The sequence below is a fragment of the Oxyura jamaicensis genome, chromosome 3, assembly GCF_011077185.1.
Source record: "Oxyura jamaicensis isolate SHBP4307 breed ruddy duck chromosome 3, BPBGC_Ojam_1.0, whole genome shotgun sequence".
Classification (NCBI taxonomy): domain Eukaryota; kingdom Metazoa; phylum Chordata; class Aves; order Anseriformes; family Anatidae; genus Oxyura; species Oxyura jamaicensis.
Window position 1 is genome coordinate 93,971,041 of NC_048895.1, and position 19,328 is coordinate 93,990,368.

Consider the following 19,328-nt stretch of genomic DNA (forward strand, 5'->3'; position numbering starts at 1 on the left):
TATGCCAACTTAAATCCACTTTGTAAAGGCGTATAAGTTGGTATACTTCTGCTTTCTATGAAATGCTGACAAGATAATTAAGATCCAAACCTATGGCAATGTGGAAGAAAAAAGTCAGGCCATCCTATATTCCTTATGCAGAATCCCCCTGTGGCAATGTGAGAATAGCCACGAGGATCAGCAAGGCCAGAATTTTGCTGTTAATTAGAAACAACCAAATGGAAAGGACTGCTTTTATCTTCTTGCTGTTTATGCGTGGGATTATTCTGAGCCAAACAGTGAATTTGGTGACATTACTTATCCAAACAAAAAGAAAAATACAGAATAAAAGTTTCGCAGTCTGTAACTCACATTCTTATCATTTAAGCCAGCCAAAGAGCAAATCACTGCTTCTCATCCTGTGTATGGTAATGCTATCTTTTAAATAAAGTGAAAACGATTGTATGGTTAACATCTTTGTTAAGGCAGCACCCCAGAATAGCCATTCAGCTAACACAAACACTGAGTGGCTTTTCTGAATTAAAGTGAATGCAGCAAGGCTTGTTTTAGCCTGGGTTAATCCAGGTGGGTGCTTAAATTCCGTCCTTTTAGTCCATGGTACACTGCTTACACTAGCAAACTCACTGAAACTTCAATTAAATTCAGTGTCTGATCATCGTGTGTGTCCAATGAAGTATCAGAAAGTGTGGGCAGGGGACTTGTCCCCTTTCTGCAGGGACTTGTTGCAGCACCCCATAAGGGACCGGAGCACTGGAGGGCACCAGAAGGAAGGAGCTGGCAGCTCTGCGGTGCCACCGCCTCAGGGGAGACGTCTGGGCCATGCAGCTGCCTGCGCCCAGAGATGCTGGGTCACGAGCCACGATGCTGCGGGGACCTCAGGGAGAAGTGTGTCCAGCAGACGCCTTGGGACAGCTAAGAGGCAACCCAGGAGGAAAGCCATAAAACAGTTCTTTTGGGCAGAGGAGCTGGTGGCAGCAGTGCAGTGGGGAAAAGAGAGGAAGAAAGTCAAAGGCCATAGGTACATCATGTAAAAAAAAAATATTTCAACAGTGTCCTGCCTGGTTCCATTCACCCCATGTCCATCTCCTGCGTGCAAACATTTTGGGAGAGAAGACAGCAACTCAGGAGTAGCCCACAGAGTAGTGAGATGATGTGAAAAATGCAGGGGGTTATTCAAGGAGGATGAGCTGAAAAATTCTGATCTGTTAAAATGAAAAAATCTGATTTATTACAACCAAAGGACACAGTAATGTAGGAAGTTTGATGACCTTTTCCTGAAGAAAAGTTTTCTCAGCTCCAGCATGAATGCCTGGCCACCACAAGAGAGCATCATCCCCACAGTAAAGAGGACGCTCAGCTTTCGCTGGGGAGGGCGTATGTCTCTTGTATTTTTGGCTCTCAGATTAGGAACTTTGTTCACAAATTCAGATATGTGGTCCCAACCACCACCTTTTTGAAAGTTTCTCCATCTCCTCCCCCCAAGTTTGTTCCAGTTTGGGCAAACAATTAAATACTTATCCCCATTGCAGAGGGAAGGCAAACAGATTTGTGTTCTGCTTCCCAAACCTGTGCACTCAACTCTGATCTCTTAGATGCCCCAGGACAACACTTGCACACACATTTTCTGCTTTCATCCCAGTGCAACATAGATATACATGTTGGAAATTGCCAAAGTTTAGGACATGGGAAAAACAATTCTTTCCCATGCTGCTGGAAGGACGGTGCAGCCAGCAGATTCCTGGCCCAGCTGCTTCTCTGAAGCTCTTACACTGGTCACAACATACACTTGAGAGTTCAGGCAGTGAATTATAGCTTGCTATAATAAGAATGCTCTGCTTTCCATTAGATCACACTCACTGGAACAATAGCAAAGGCACTGCAGCAGCCAGCGCGGCCGTCAGTGACATTTCAGGGTCTCTGCTTCATTGCTGGTGTCAAACAAGTTCTGGCAAAAGGGCACTTTGGTTGCATTGTCAGAAGTAACAGATCAACTCTTCTGAAGGAGAAAGAGGGGTTTCAGGCCAGGTGAACAGAAAAACTGTTAAAAATGTTAGCAAAATTGGGGAGCTTGGGGCAGATATCATAAATCATGTATTAAAACAGTGCAGAACTCTCTCGTGGTGTTATGTGAGTAATAAATAACACTCTAAGCTCTTAGCAGCAGCTTGAATACTTCTTTATCAAACCACCCTTTGAAACTAAAGATAGGCATGTGTCCAGTGCTGAATTGTTGCAAGGAGTCACAAAAAAGGGACTGGTTCACCCAGCAGAAGCAGGGCATGTTTGGTCACACTAACAGAATTTGGATCGGTTCGTATGAGAAATAAGTGTTCAAAGAATTCCCATGTGATCTTATCTCTTTGGAAGGGCAGACCACTTCTAAAGGGACAGATAAGTCATGCAAGTCATGAAACTGAGTAGTCGCAGGCATAATCTGTGGGGTAACATAAATGTTTTCATTTCTGCCACTGCTCCTTTGGAACAAGCATGCTGAGTGCTGTCAGCATTGCCTTTTAATACTGCAGTAAACTCAAGGTCAGGAAACACAAAATGTAGGCATCAATGCAGTAGATGTTAAACCTCTAGTTATAGTCGATACAGTCAAAGATGCAATATCAGCCAATACAGCCATATCAAGTGATTTATTCAGTCACCCACAAAGTCCTGCTTTGGGAAGAGATGAATTGCTCTTTAGGCTTTGCTGACTGTGTTGGCAAGAGACAGGATTTACCCCTAAGTGTCCAGCACTGCCTTAGCACTGGGAAGGTGTCTGGGCTGATATCCAGCTGCTCCAAAAGGGTGTGGGTTTCCCCTCTGAGTTCCCCTGCAAGTGCCAGCCATGTCTTGGACTTCTGAAATATTTCAAATGGCACCAACATTTAGGTGAATGAATCAAGCCACTGATCTCCTCTGGCTGACCCATTGATCTCCATAGTCAAAACACAGCAAGCTTATTAATACCTACCTACATGTAGACATGTTCATTTAAGGGTATTTGTGTCAAACTGGATTCCACTCTAGATGCTGTATAGTTTTACCTGCACCTGAAGGTTTCTTTGGTTTGAAGTTTTGTTTTGAGGCTGTTGTGTCTTTTAATTGCAGACTCCCACCTGCTTTTGTTTCACCCACCACAAGGCAACCTGAACTATCTGTTCAGGGACAGCTTATGCTGCTGAGCCTTACAGCAAATGCACATGTACAGTTAGTTCAGAGACTCCTTTCAAGCCTTCCTATATGTGAATTACTCCAAGTCACTGAACACTGGCATCAACCGTGTTTTGCAAGACAGTCCCTGGAAGGCAGCACTATGGCAAAGACCACAAAATAGTCAGATAGCTAGAGGTGAAGCAGAAATGAAAATATATGAGAGCACCAGACAAAGCAGCAAAGGACAAAGGAATGGTCAGTATTGGTACCCAAGGACATGGCTGGCAGCAGTCGAACTGGAAAGCTCTGAGGGAAGAGTTGTTCATTTATATCATGACCAGAAGACCTGTGATTTGACAGCACAAGGGTTGCAACAAGTGCCATCCATGCCACATGCCATGCTTCCTTTTACTGTCCCACCAGGAGGACAGAGATATCCCAAAGGAGGAATCATGGACCATGTGCACTACCCCTGCTGGAGATCTATAGAGAATGAAGCTTTGCAGATGAAAGGAGGAACCAGCATTCACTGTTTGTTATTCAGAGTACAATTCCAAGCCAACTTATGGACAGCATCAGCTTGGGACATGGGACATCAGCTGGGACTTGGGACATCAGCTCCAGTCCATTTGTTTTGAAGTTTTTCTCCCAGCCCATATGACTTATTTTGATTTTCCTGGAACTAAATGTTGACAAAAACTGCTTGCCATTCAAACTGCTCTTCTGATGAGTCACTGATGCACTCCCTGGCTTTGAGCAAACACCGAGCTATCCAGTTTTGCCTTTTGAAAAGCAGGGCAATGAGTTATGCTTTGCTGATAATGAAAAAGTGAACATGAATGGAATTATACCCAGAAAGTAAATTACTAAATAAATATGCATTAATGGGTGATCCTGAGAAGAGAACATGCTTGTGGGAGCAACTGCCTTTTCACCAAGGCCAACCTTGATTAATGCCCTGCTTTATTAAATGTAGAAAGTCACCATGACAAAGCACAACTTTATGAAGGTTATTAGGGTGGGGATGACTCTTTTCATTCAGTGATATCACCGGGGTTAGCAGGCTCCTGAGATATGCCTCCTTTGTTCTTGTTTCTTCCTGTGAGATGTTGGTGTTGCCAGCATCTGCCCCTCCTGCAGCTATGGCTCGATCCTGCTTCTCAGTCTCCCTCTATGAACAACCAAGGGACTGAGATTAACCAGAAAAATTTTCAAAGTAAAGTATACAGTGGCCATATAGTGACCTTCCAGTACCTAAAGGGGGCCTGCAGGAAAGCTGGGGAAGGACTCTTTGTCAGGGGGTGTAGTGACAGGACAAGGGGGGGAATGGCTTTAAAATGAAAGAGGGTAGGTTTAGATTAGATATAAGGTGGAAGTTATTTACTCAGAGGGTGCTGAGGCACTGGCACAGGCTGCCCAGAGAAGCTGTGGATGCCCCGTCCCTGGAGGTGTTCAAGGCCAGGCTGGATGGGGCTTTGGGCAACCTGGTCTGGTGGGAGGTGTCCCTGCCCATGGCAGGGGCCTTGGAATTGGATGGTCTTTAAGGTCCATTATGTGAGTCTATTTTAGAGACATTGCCATAACAACTCCCAGACTCTTCACTTTAGAATGAATACCACCAACATTCACACATTCAGAACAGAACCAGAACAGTAATGTATTCTTATTTATTTATTTGCATTACCATAGATCTTACAAACTTAGGTTTATTGACCAAGACTTCTACCACACACAACAATGAGATGTTCTGACCCAGAGAACTTGGACTGGGAGCCATCAAATGGACAGCAACAGAAAACAGAGACGGTCAGTCCGAGGCAGAAGTCTCAGCAGAGCAACCACTCAGTCATCATCAGGGCTTAGGCAGGCCTGGGGAATTTCAGAGAAAAGAATGAGTTAATTTGAAAGTGTTTATAGTGGCTTTTTCGAAGGAGAGAGAGTGGCTGTGAGGAAATACACTGAAGTGTTTGTTTGAAAGTTATTAAGTTGGAAATGGAAATTGGCATTGTATGTTGATCAGAGAGGTAGGACTTGGCCTCTGGATGATGAAATGGTTATTTTAGAAGTGGTTTTATCTGAGCAGTCACAGCCTGCAGAGTTGTGGTGAGTTCATGAGGAAAAGCAATTAATTCTGTGAGCAGTAAATCTGGTGAAGTCTTGTTTTTATGAACTTGTGTCTTATTTTCTTGCCCACCCAACACAATAACCCTGGCAGTTCTCCCGGTCCAAAAGCTCTGCGTGACTCTCCTCACCTTGGCAGTGCATTCATCTTCTGGGCACATCCTCTAAATACCAGCTAGGTGAAGGGCACCGTGAGCTCCCTCCAGCTCCTGACATGGGGCACATGCTCCCTAGACACCGCCGCTGCTGTGCACATGCTTCAGCTTTTGCCTCAAGGGAGACATTACATTTCCTTTCTTACCTACAGCCGGTCCTCAGAAGTCTTGCAGAAAACTCCACTATTTGCCATTCTTCATCTCAACCGATCATCCCAACTGAAAGGTACAGAGAGGAAAGCAATCTTAGTCTGTGATTCATCCCACCCCAAAATAGACGTCTAAATCAGGTCCCTTGAATCATGCTGAAAGGTGCCAGCTGGTCTCCACTAACTGTAAGGACAACCTAAGGTGACTGTCTCAGATGAGGACACCGATACCATGCCTAAAGGCTAAAGTGGGTGAAATGAATCCTATTCCAGTGCCTGTGAGCTGTGTGCCACACTATTGCACAATGCTAAAATTTGGCTGTTGATCTGAAAGTTATCAGAAAGTTGGTCTGAAAGTTACTAGAGGGGGACAGATGGACAGATGTGATCACCAAAGCCTTCCTTCCTCAGGATGCCAAGCTGAAAAATCAAAAACCACTGGGGAAGTGAGAGAAAATAAAAATAAATCTGTGTGTATTTCCACAGAGGAAGATGCTATATTTAATGAATTATTTTTTGTATCACTCAATCTGTTGTAGATTCCAGGCCTGTACATCAGATTGAAATATTTAAGGTCTGGTCTCCCCCATGGTAAACTGCCAAAAGATGCACACAATAATTACTGCATAAAATTCAGAAATATTCACTAAAGTAGAGAATTTAGGGTAAGATAGCATGTCTCAAATTGAGACACCTTCTTTCTTTGAAAAATTAAATTAAGAAAATTGCATTTATCACTTTAATAGCTTTAAAAAAATCTATACAGCAGCTTTTCCAGACCTCATACCATTTTCTGCCTCTTTTTGAGCCATCCCTATCTGCTCAGCAGCTCTGCACGTGTGTGTGCAGTTAAAACAAGGCACCCCAATGCTGGTGTCACCACCACATTTCCAGCTGTTAAAAACACAGCAAGTACCAACAAGCTGTCTTATTCTACAGAGGTAAACGAGTTCACTTACCTTTTTGTCTTTGGCAAGCTTTTCCAGCAATTGATGTATGTTTTTGCAGTCATAGGTAAAGAAATAAGGTGATTAAAGCCAGAAGATGGAATAGAAGTCACACAAGCATGGGTTTCGACAAGATGATAATAGTTGTTCTGTGTTACCAAAATAATAATAATGACAAAAACATAACCTGCAAAGGGCCTTGAAGCTTTCTCTCACATGCCCCTTTCTGGGTTCAGTTAAGATTACCACACACCTCTGTTTCTGCAAGCCTGGAGCTGGCCCACAGAATCCCCACTGAGGTCTACAGAGCAGATCCATGAGTGCTCCACAACTCTGCGGCACATTTACTGAATTTCTTTCTCAACACATACACAGCAAAAGTCCACTTTGTGCAACTCCATTGTGAAAAGAAGGGCTGAAAGACACAGTTGTGCCACAAATGCTCTCCCCTTACCTCATGAGTAAAATCCCAGGGCAGCTGGGGTGCAGACACCTTCCAGCTTGTCATCCTCATGGTGGCCCCATGCCCGTCTCTTCTGTGCTGGAGGCAGCCCAGGAAATCCCTTCCAGGGCTGTTGCTCAGGGGCCGCGTGCTTGCTGCTCCAGTGCTTCCCTCCTGCTGCATCCTGCTGTTGTGCAGGGCTTGGCTTTTGTGTGTGCTCCAAGGGCAAGGGAGATGGTGAGAATGAGCAAGCGAGGGAAGAAGTGTGCTGCATCTTTTGGCACTGTTTCTTGTTCATGTCATCTCAAAGATACAATTCCTACCCCTGTATGGATTTCCCACCCTTAGCAGAACTGTCCTCTTCAGCTTTTTCTTCATGACTGTGGAGGGCACATGACTGTTTATCTTACTGGGCTCTGCAAGTCATATGGTTTGCAAATAGCAATGGTTGTTTTAAACCGGAATGCAAACTAATAAATAAATGAATACAATAAATAAATCAGGAGAGGAGACTCTGAAAGTATTCATTCCAGCAGTTCTACAAAAGCCAGATGAAGCAGTCAGCTGCCAACATCGCATGGGGCTCCTTCTTCCAGCCCCCAGGACACACAGACTAGTCTCCATGTGGGATGAGCCAAGAGCATCCCAGCTCACAGGCTAGTCCCTTTGGATGCAACTGCAAACCCATAAAAGCTTCTCACGAAGCTGGGGATCTCATGCTTTCCACTCTTCCAGCTCTGCTGAAAGGAAGCATGAGATGTCGGCTCATGGGCAAGGAGCACAGTAAGACTGTGTCCCATCCCAGTGAACCCCTCTGATTTGAAGTACTGGTCAAAACTGATGTGTGTCTGCTAGATGTTTGTCCAATTAATCCCCTGTTCCCTGTTTAAGATCAATCTTTTGAAGAATTCTCCATCTGCATCTGCAGGCACCTGTCCCCCAGAGCCTTGGCCTCCATGTGCAGAAATCCTGCAGCCAGCATCCTCATACCTGGAGGAACAAGTTGGAGAATAAAACCTTCAGTCCTTACGCAGAGGTCCTAAACCTCAGGGCACCGGCCCACATAATCCAGTTCAAGTTTCTGGGACCACTGAGAGTTGAAGAAAAATGCCATTTTGTGACACTTTTGATTAGAGCATTAGGGAATTTTAGATAGCAAAAAAATAGAAAAATGAGCAAATTCCTTGCATTGTGTTAAAAAGACATAAAATTTTAATAAAATGAAGACTTTCTCCTGTGTCTTCGGCACTGTTTCTTATTAGCCCAGTGAAGGAGTGTCAGCTTTCTTGTGCTGATAGCAGAGGGGAGTTGTGCAATGGCAACCTGTCTCAGTGCCAGGCGGCTATGGGTGTTTCATGTCCCACATAATGTGCAAATACGAAGTTATTGGTTTGCTAGCGAGTTTGCTCATGTGAAACAGGGCCAACAGAGAATGACTGGACAGAAATTAGAGGGACTTTTCACAGTAATGAAGGGCACATGGCACAGGACCCTCATCACAACCTGAGAGCAGGGCTCTATGCTTTTGCAGAGAAGTGGAGGCTAACACAAGAGTTGACCAAGGAACTCCTTCAGCAAATTGAGCACCATGTTACAAAGAAATTGTGTTTTCAAATTTAGATGAAATTTACATTGAGCCTGACTTTTTTGTTTGTTTGTTTGTTTTGAGAGTAGAGGACTGTTATTATACGGGTTATATATATATATATGAAAATGGTATAGGATAGAGACTTGGTAAATTCTCATTTCTTTGTGAAATTTGGGCCACAGAAAGTAGATTTGGGCCATACTGCTCACTGACCTGGGCATTGATCTGTAGCTGCTACTACACCGTGAATTCCCTGGGAATTATCTCAGGACTGCCTCCTCCAGCACCTTTCTGCCCACAAACAGGCATATGCTTCAAAAAGAAAGTCACTTTAGATTCCTATGAGTTTAATTCTTGCAGCTATTTTTTTTTTCCTGTGACTACTGTGCAAGCTCTGCTGCCTGTAAGTACTGGGAGTCTGTTTATATCTGGATTTTCCACTTGAAGCATTTAGAAATAATTTACAGTGCAAAGGATTAAAACAAACCAAAGCACTAGTCAGAAGAGAAAATGTCATTTGTCACAATTATCCATTTTTTTCTGGTTTGTACTGCTTCCTACCACTCTCAGTAGGAAAGAGGCAAAGTCTTTGGCAAACTTGATCTATTAATTCAAGTGAGTAATTTAATCATTTAGGAAGAACAGGTGCCAACTAGAAAACAAGCAGACAACTTAAAACTAATTAAGGTTAAAGATATTCATCTATTCACATTCCAGAAGGCTGCCCTTTGGACTTTCTTTGAGATAATACATTAACATCAGGATGAAATGTTGACATGCTGTCCAAACTTTTCACCTGATATTGAATTGCAAGCTGCGGATGCTGAGTCATTCATCTTTCTTATTAGCACAGTGAAATAGCATGACATAGCTCAGTCAGTGCTGTGCAGAGATAGCAAATGGATCAATTTCCTCCCAAAAGAAGTCTATATCTTTCTGGCTTCATGTGTTGGTATGTGAAGGAAAAATAAAAGGAACTCATAAAAAGGATCTGTTCATTTGTTTTCTTAAAGAAGATTTGATCTTCTTATATTATGCCAAGTGTCATCACATTCCAACTACTAAGGAACTGATGAACTGATTTTCATAGTACTGCTGCTGACTTATGCAGTAATGTAGTTTGTCACGATAACCATACAACCATGGTTATATATGGCTACTTATAACCATTGTACAACACACAGAGACACAAAGAACAACCACAGGTTTGAATTGCTTTCAACCCCAAGCAGCCCCATACTGAAGCAGCAAGCTGCGATTTTAGGGGGACACAAGAACAGCTATGTGATGCAGATGGAATTAGCCAGCTTGTCCAGAGAGCACCATGAGCTTTTGCTAAAGGACAGCAACTTATTGGATAGACCTGCATAAGGTGCACATTTACCACAAAGAAATGGTGAAAAGCAAACAGCCATGTAGTTCTGTGCTCAGTTCACATCAACTTCTAGAGACGGGAATAAGAAGGTTTATTTTACTGGCAAGTAATCTGTGAAAGGCAGTAGGAAAACGTCTTAGTGTCCTTTGGGCATTGACTGACTCCCTGGGGAGGACAGTCTGTCCCAGTGCGTGTGTTCAAATGGCAGAGGTCAGCACAACAAATCTGAAACATCTAATTTGCTGATGAACACCTACGTGTCCACATGCTGGTATACACATAGCAAGCCTGTGTTTCCCGCTTCTCTCTTGTGAAGTTAGGAACCCCAACATAGGCCTGCACTGAATGAAAATTAGCATTGCAAAGTCAATCCCTCTAACATCACATGAAATAACCAGAATTAAGTTCGCCTTTAACATGGCACTCTGTTGTGTATATATTACAATACACCTTTTTAATGGTACCACTGCATTAGTGTTCCTTTCAAGAGATCCCTGCTTCATTCAGTGCACAGGAACAGCAGAGGTTTCTTATGGAGAGTCTAGCCAGGATTTTTATTAGCACTGTCATTCAGAGAGCTGCATCCTGCATTGCTTACTAAACCCTTTCCCAACATGACCCTGAATAGAAAATTAAGAAATAACACTTCATTTTGAAAGTACAACTCCCAGAGTGCTAAGACTCAGTATTCCAAGACATGAAACTAAAACACAAAGACCAACCAAGCTGTGAAAAACTTGTTTTCAGGTCTTGCCTCCTACAGGTTGTGAGACACAGCGGTGTCCAGCTGCATTTGCCATGGCACTAGTCCTGCTTTCCTTTCAACTTCTGACCCAGCCCTGAAACCTTCCATGTTCTGCAGCAAATGCAGCTGAGACTCTTCAGGGAACAGCATCTTTCAGCTCACCCCCAGAAGATGGTCATCTTGTCCTCTCATCGGGCATAGTTCCACCGAAGACCTCAGGCTGCCACTTTTCTGACTGACTGTATGAAATGTTTGCAGAGTACAGAAAAATGCCCCAGGGTATCAGAGCGACGTGCAAAGCTGAAAACTTGCAGTTCTCTCTGATCTATCACAGAACTGACCACCATATCCAATGCCTATGTGCATGCTCATAGAAGAATGGACTGCTCTCTTAGAAGGATCCTGAAGGTGAGCAGATGGGCCAAAACTCATGGAATAATGCAAAGCTCTTCCCAGGAGACAATAGGAAGGCTGTATTTGGGGTACAAGGAGCACTATGCTGAGAGCCGCCTGTAAGGCAGTGGCAGCTGCACTATGGCACTTCCAATCCACTAAGAGGTGCACTACAGCAAAGTACAAAGCAACCTGTTTCTTAAAAAGAGGCTAAACTGGAAACCCATGATCCACTTAAAGTTGTCAGAGGAGAATCTGTTCGGGAAAACCAACAAGTGTGCTCTCTGTGTGGGTTACACCTTTCAACCATAACTTCTACATAATAGTGCTCGTATGTATTCAAGAAAGATGCATGTTTTCATACATAGGTGCCCTCTTGAACACTCTAGGATATTGTGGCTAGCCTCCAGCTGCCAGCATAGAGGGCATGAGGGTCCATGAGGTCCTGTGTTATTACTGCAGCACTGTGTTGATGCCTACTTTCAGTAGCTTGTGTCCAGGCATCTGCCTTGCTCCCCACCAACCATTTCACCGAGGCTGTCAGTGTTTTGGCATGCCTTTGGCATTTAGCCCATCTGCTTCCATGCACCCAATGCTCCCACACACCTGCCCAGCACACATGCCTATCTCATGCAGGGTGCCAAAGGCAACAATGAGTCATTGCGGTGCTCACCTTGAGATGCTGTTGCATGAGGAAGATGAGTTGTTCTTGCTGTGGTTTTGTTTTAATGAGCCTAAAGCTCCGTTTCCTGCAGAGCTTAAAAAATGGAAAACTTTATATGACCTTTCAAGAGAAGATAGCTTGGCATGTGCCTTTTCTTTTAAACCAGCCTTGGCAGTAGAATAAGGAAACAGTCAGATAAGTGTTAAAATGAATGATGAATCCACATATCAGTTATCTGATATCAGTTCTGAAATAGTACCACACTTTATTATTTTAGGTTGAAAAAGAGAACAGTTCAGAATTTATGACATTAAAGCTCCTCTCACTGCAGCCAATGGAAATATTGTCTTTGACTTCAATAGAAACAGAAAATGTCCAAGTTCATCTGGAAAACACTTTGAACACTGGAGTGATTACTACTTGCTGACAACCATTAGCTTTCTTTCTTTTCCTCTGACTGAATCACATAAAATCTTTCCAGGCAGCACTTTTATTAATTGCTGTCTAGCTTCTTAGTTTCTCTACATATTTTGGAGAGGCATATGAGAAGTTTCTTTTTGAATTTTCCAGAAATCTAAGATACAAACAAACAAAAAGCAACAACAGAAGTGGAGAAAGAAAGCCTACCTAAGTCCTGTGGAGATGGTAGGAGATATTGCAGTTATCTCTAGGAGGAAGCTGAAAGATGAGCTTACAAAATACCCAGATTTTATTGACCTGCTTCCCTTTGAGCAAAGTCTTCTTGCTGTTGTCACACTGGCTAGTCTGTAGTATTGCACTCAGAATTTTATCCACATATAATCACTTCGTGAAAAACAAATCCATAACAGCAAATACAAAAAAAAAAAAAAAAAAAAGTATGCAGAATGGTGCTGTGCATGAACAGAACTTGGTCCTTTGTTATTCACGGGAAGTGGCACATTACAAAAAAAAGCTGGTTCACCAGCTTGCCAATGCTATAAAGATCTTGTTTCCTCCTCATCCTCTTCCTTTCCTGAGACTCAGACCCAACAGGTAATCCTAATCCAAATTAAATGTGGTGATCTTCAGTACCTTCCTGGTTTGAGTCAAATAATTCTCCTTTTTACCAGTTTAATCTTCTTTTGTTTCCAGTAAATGGAATTGGCTTTGTGCAGGGTCAGAAGCCAGTGCACAAACTGGTGCAAGTGAGAGGAAGAGGGCCAAGACAAGGAGAGCAGCAAAAAGGGCACAGAGCCTCTTCCTGTATGTGGAAATGAGCTGTTAGATCATGTTAAGACCGAACACGCAACTTCACCCTTGGCAGCTTTGTTGCAGACACTAATTCTGTTACTTGCCCTATAGACTTGTCTTAACAGCCATCTGCAGCCCGTCAGTAATTATACGGCCCAGCTCAGAGGGGGTAAGCAATAGTGTAATATATGGAAAACATAAAGAACTGCTAGAGAAAACTACCTCAGAGCCCAGATACTAAATGTGTTTAAAAGCCTAAAATGTAGAGTAGCATCTAGTGCGGCACTTCCCAAGCACCTTGATATCCCTTGAGAGTTGTGCATTTCTTTTTAGCTGTACCACTTTTGTCTTCAAAGAACCTAGGCCTCACCTCCACACAACCTGCTTGATCAATTAGGAACGGGTCTTTCTTTCTGCGACACATTCTGAGAAACAAGTGTGTTAACACCACCAACACCATGACAGCCCATGGTTAATGGCTACATCTTCTAAAAGCAGTGTTGATGTGGCATATGGGAGCAGTGGTGAGATAGCAACCTGCAGAGCTCTTCCTTCACGCGATATGGTTTCTCACAGGCAGTAAGTAGCACTACTGAGCTCACAGTCCACCCATTCTTTTCAGGAGCTGAAGATCTTTCTAGGAATACAAGCTGCCAAAGGAAGATACAAGTAGGACGCAAAATTGGAAAGAGTCCAGCGGAGGGCCACTAAGATGATACAGGGCCTGGAGCATCTCCCCTATGAGGAAAGGCTGAGAGACCTGGGTCTGTTCAGAGAAAAGAAGACTGATAGGGGATCTTATCAATGTTTACAAATACCTGAAGTGTGGGAGACAGAGGGATTTGGCCAACCTCTTTTCAGTGGTTTGTGGGGACAGGACAAGGGGCAATGGCCACAAAATGGAGCACAGGAAATTCTGCACCGACATGTGAAAGAACTTCAAGGTGGGAGTGATGGAGCACTGGAACAGGCTGCCCAGGGAGGTTGTAGAGTCTCCTTCTCTGGAGATATTCAAGGCCCGTCTGGACGCCTACCTGGGCAGCCTGCTCTAGGGAACCTGCTTTGGCAGGGGGGTTGGACCCGGTGACCTCTGAAGGTCCCTTCCAACCCCTACAATTCCATGATTCTGTGAAAATTATTTGAATACCTGAACCATTCAGTGGAAGCCCAACACTTCTTTTTTGATCTATTTGGTCTGTTTGTTCAGAATGGAAATGGCATATTGACATTTCAGCTTCATTAGTGTTTGCTGATCGAGCTGAGAATGTGTTTTACTCGTGAGATGTCTGGAACATGCTTTTGCTCACTAATAAATTTAACCTCCTGTTACACATAGTAATAAATAGGGTTTTATTTGGGATTTTGAGCAACTCTTACACAATTAAGTTGAAGCCTTTTCCTTGGTGGAGTGCCACAGATTATGCAGCTCTTGTGAAAAGGAACATTAGAGCAGACTGGTGGAACAGGAGTCATGAGAAATTTCAGAAGTACAAGGGTTTCTCATAGGACGATCCATGGGACCAAAACCTGCACACATATACCAAAAGGGAGGTTAAAAGGTACCACAAATCCTTGTTTCAATGCCTGAGAAGAAAATAACTAGCACTAGATTACATTATGTTGAGTATGAAGACTTTTGGTGGGTTATTCTATCTGCTGTGTGACTAGAATAGCCCGTGGTGTGACCCTTTCAGCCTTCTCTGCCCCTTTGTGGTGTGTGTGGACAGAAAACACATCAGTATCACTGCCTTGGCACTGCCTTTTCTGTCTCCACCTGGGGCAAGAGCACCAATGGATCCTATGGCCCTAGTTTTGGAAAGAAATGGGTGATAGCAGCTGATCGCATGGGCAAAACCGAGGGGAGTCCTGGTGTCAGCACCACCAAGCATGGGAGCAGGGTTTGGCAGGCAGATGCTCTTTTTTACATAACTGTGCAAAGTACAGTTCCTGTGATAAAACATTATAGTACATTACAGGTTATTTGGGGCAAGGGTTAAATTTCCTCTATTCTTATCTTTGTGCCTGATGCATTCTTTCATGGAAATGGGGATTTGGGCAAAGATTAAAGAAGATAGATATGCGAATGACTGGTTTACCGCATGGGCGCTGTATTATTGTTACTGTCAGTATTAGCAAGGGTTAGAATCTGAGGCAAAGAATCATTTACAGGCACTGAGGAGAAACTATGCAGTTATTTCCTATAAACCTCAAACAGTTGAACAATAGAGCCTTTAGGGATCTACTAATGCAAAGCCTGGTTTGAATTCCAACTCTTACCTCACCTGCTAAGCATTAACTATTTCTTCATGCTCAAAATGAAAATATTCAAGAATGCCACATGACAGGCATATGTATGTTTGTGTGTGTGTATTTATATATGTATACAGAGTCTGTGTTGAAACAGGGAATATAAACAAACGAAACATGTACCTTGCACGCTTTTGCAATAAAGCAAGGTTATTAACGCAGGCCCTGACATACAAAGGTGCAGTTCTATTTCAAGGGCTATTTGCGTATCGTTATTATTTTATGATCATTGCTTTAGTGTCAGTGGTTGAACGGCCAGGAGAAAATGGTTTGTCAAGCCTCCCAAAGGGAACCAGTCTGAGAAGGGGTGAGGGGACAGAAGGCACACTTCATTCACCTGCTCTGTTGAACTTCTGCACCAGGAGACCAGAAGGTCAGCATCAGTAGGTCCAAGTCCCACGTCAGGGGTTTGCTGGGGAATAGTGGCTTTGCCCAGCAGGTCTCTCATTAGTCCTGACCTTTACAACAGTCCTCTTTGACACAGTGCTCTCCCTTGCAAAGCTGACATGGGGCAGGGATGCTGCTAATCAGTTCCTGGCTCAAGTTAGCTACACTGATGTACAAACAACTGTGCCAGTGCAAGCACAGGGGACAGGAAACAGCAGGGTAACACACCATTATCTGCCAGGTCTGGAGGTGCTCGAGCGAGCCCAGAGAAGGGCAACGAAGCTGGTGAAGGGTCTGGAGAACAAGTCTTACGAGGAGCGGCTGAGGGAGCTGGGACTGTTTAGCCTGGAGAAGAGGAGGCTCAGGGGTGACCTTATTGCACTCTACGGGGACCTGAAAGGAGGCTGTAGCGAGGTGGGGGTTGGTCTATTCTCCCACGTGCCTGGTGACAGGACTAGGGGGAATGGGCTAAAGTTGCGCCAGGGGAGGTTTAGGTTGGATATTAGGAAGAACTTCTTTACTGAACGGGTTGTTAGTCACTGGAATAGGCTGCCCAGGGAAGTGGTTGAGTCACCAACCCTGGAGGTCTTTAAAAGACGTTTAGATGTAGAGCTTAGGGATATGGTTTAGTGGAGGACTTGTTAGTGTTAGGTCAGCGGTTGGACTTGGTGATCTTGGAGGTCTCTTCCAACCTAGACTGTTCTGTGATTCTGTGATTCTGTGATCTTTCTCTACTCTTTCTTACACAGTAATTTCACAGCAGGCTTTATAAAGCTTAGGCTTTATAAAGGTTAGGTTTATAAAGGTTAGGAAACTTAGGCTGTTACTCTAAGATAACTGGATCTGCCCGTGCAGCTGAGGAGCTACAGTTAAGGTAACGCAATAATTATTCTAGATACTTAAATGAAGCATCCTGGATCCCACCCAGAGCAGCTTGAAATTTGTCTACCTGTACATATAGAGCTGTTTATGCTTACTCCCACTTGACAGTTCCTCAGAGGTGCTATAAATAACACAAACATATTAAAAAGTTCTATAGCGCCAAGTATTAGGCCAACTTTTGAAATTGTATCAGTTGCACCACTTAGAAATTTTTCAAAAAAGACATTTTCAGCATCTTCTGCTTTAAATCTCTTTGACATGGAGTCTCCAAAACATTTCCAACTTCTCTCTGGAGTATACACCTGTCTGAAACTTGGTGAAAACACTTCGGAGGTATGAATGGTGTTAACAGTTACACAAAGAATATGTTAAAAAAATACTGATTTTTTTCTCTCAGTGTTTTCCTCTCATTATTTTGATTTTGCATTGGGCTCTGCCCAAAACCTTTAGAAAATCACCAAGCAACCAATTTCATCAAAGAGAAGAGGAGAAAGCATTTCCAACAATTTTCAAGTTTTCAGTAGAACTTTATACTCCACACAAAGTAGATTATACACAATAAGCAATATGAAGTAGATGAGATGCAGAGATTTTGTAATTAAAGATTTGTAGATAAGCTTGCAACTGAAGAAGGAGTAATTGATCTCTGGAGACTATTCAGTGAGTGACTATTAGTAGACTATTTTCTCCACACATGCTACTCAAGGTATCCTGTTTTTCAATATGTTCCTGAAAAAAAAAAAAATGCTTTGGTGCAAAATCATGTCTGAAAATAAAGTACTCTTCACTAGCCATCAGAGCCATAAATCACGCAGGAACTAAGGTATGACACGAAATAAATTTTGAGATTGCTTTTCAACAGTTTTACAATGGCAGCCACTACTGCCACTACTTTTAACCTATAAAAGCCTGTAGGTTGTTATTTTTTTTGCTATGTGAATGGTGGGTTAGGCTTTAAGGGAAATGATGTCCTGGTTATTAGTAAAATACCAAAGGGTACTCGCTGACTGCCTCAGTCTTTTTAATCAGATGCAGTTCTTAAGATTAAGCTACTGTCTGGGACTTAAATGTTCAAATCAGAAATCAGATCATTTTTGAGGGTCTGTATGCTGCATTTAGGGGCTTGCAAAGCTTCCACTAAAGGTTATTGAAAGGCTCTTATCTTATGAAATCATGCTCTATCTTGTTTTTCTCTTGAAGGTTAGGTTGTTTCCACTGCTGTTTTTTCTGAGGTACAAATGCCTATACGGATGCCCATTTAAAACACAAGAGGAATATTGCCATTTGATTCATTGTTACATGACCAAAGGCTTCCAGAATGAGCGATCTTGTCAATATCGACTACTCCCACTACAAATCAATCAACCATAACTGAAAACATAGTAAAAGAATTGAATGACTAAGGGAGACAGAGCTGCAACACACAAAAAGCTGCCAGGCAACGAACAGCTACACAAAGTGGGGAAAAATGACAGACCCTGTCTTGGGAAATTTGTGATATTTCCAATTTTGCAGATCTATTAATGTGACAGCTCAGTATATTGAGCTGCACCTCACCTGAATGTGAGTGGGTGCAGAATAATGTGAGCTTCATGTTAGGTACCTCCACGCCTCCCAGGAGTCTGCTTTCCTGGCAAGGAGACCTGATTACAAGGGGACACGTGAAGCTGCTGCCAGGACGGGACTTTCCAACTAACTTGTGAATGTTTCAACTAATATTCAACTAATGCTTGGGGTTTTGTGGGTTGTTTTTGGCACAAGTTGATTGTGGACTTACTTAGGATTTTTTGGTGTGCCTTCTTTGAATGCAAGAAAAGAGCACAGATTGACAGTCCTACCTGTGGGAGGACTCCAAAGAATGAAGGAATTCAGCTGCTTTGTTAAACTGCACATGTCTGAATTCAGTCCTTCGGAAAACTGAGCTGTCAGCAAAGCCTTTGGAAGGACGTTGCACACAGCATTTATTACAGGTCATGCCTCTATTGTTTTTTCCATCTTTTGCGTAAAAAGGACTTTTGCTGCTTCTGATATTCATCATGAATGAAATGACCTGTTAAATAAAACAGCTTGGCATGCAGAGAGGATGAGAAGGTAGTCGGTCTTCTGCTTTGTCAACAAGCACCTGGCATTCTTTTGTTCTATGTTACACAGTTATTACTTACTAAGAAAGAAAAAGAAAACAACTTGGTCAGCCTTTTGGAGAAAAAAAATTAAGATAGTCCTGTAACATAGACTCTCCAGTTTAGAAGATGCCGTAAACAAGATAAACTGGGAAATAATTCAGAAGTTCTTACTTCTCTTGGAAGCACTCCATATCTTGTGGGCACCACCAAAGAAGGCTCTTTTTAGGAGAGATGAGGACACAATATTGAGTGAATTTTTTGGAGAGGGAATCTCCAAGGGAACAGATAGTGGCAGGAGGAAAGGTGCAACAGGGCTAAAAGATGAACAAGATGCAACAGGCATCACTAAACTAGACTGTTGTGAGAGATAGTAGCTCAGCAATTTGCACACAGAATAACTCACACAGAATACGGTATCCGCTACAGCCCCTACCAGCACTCACAGCCGGGTTAGATATGCCAGATTCAATAAAGACACCATAATCATATATTGCATACAGTGACAGCAAAAGTACATACGAGCTAGTAAGAAACCAGAAATTCAAGTTCTTTGCAAGAACAACCTTTTTATGAAAAAAAAAAAAAAAAAAAAGTGATTATTTCCACATAAAGATGATTTTGACATAAAAGCATGAAACTTTAAACATTGAAATGCACAATTAATTCTCATGGAAGTGTATAAGTAAAAAAT

At 42.9% G+C, this 19,328-nt stretch overlaps 1 long non-coding RNA gene across 1 annotated transcript; it reads right to left on the reverse strand.

Annotated features, from left to right (window-relative positions):
• Positions 1–4,784: 4,784 nt before the first annotated feature.
• LOC118164617 lies at positions 4,785–6,787 on the reverse strand. Its single transcript, XR_004749570.1, has 4 exons — positions 6,773–6,787; positions 6,532–6,668; positions 5,400–5,642; positions 4,785–5,016 (listed from the first exon to the last, which is right to left on the reverse strand). It is a non-coding gene; the product is annotated as an uncharacterized LOC118164617 (long non-coding RNA).
• Between the last annotated feature and the right edge of the window lie 12,541 nt (positions 6,788–19,328).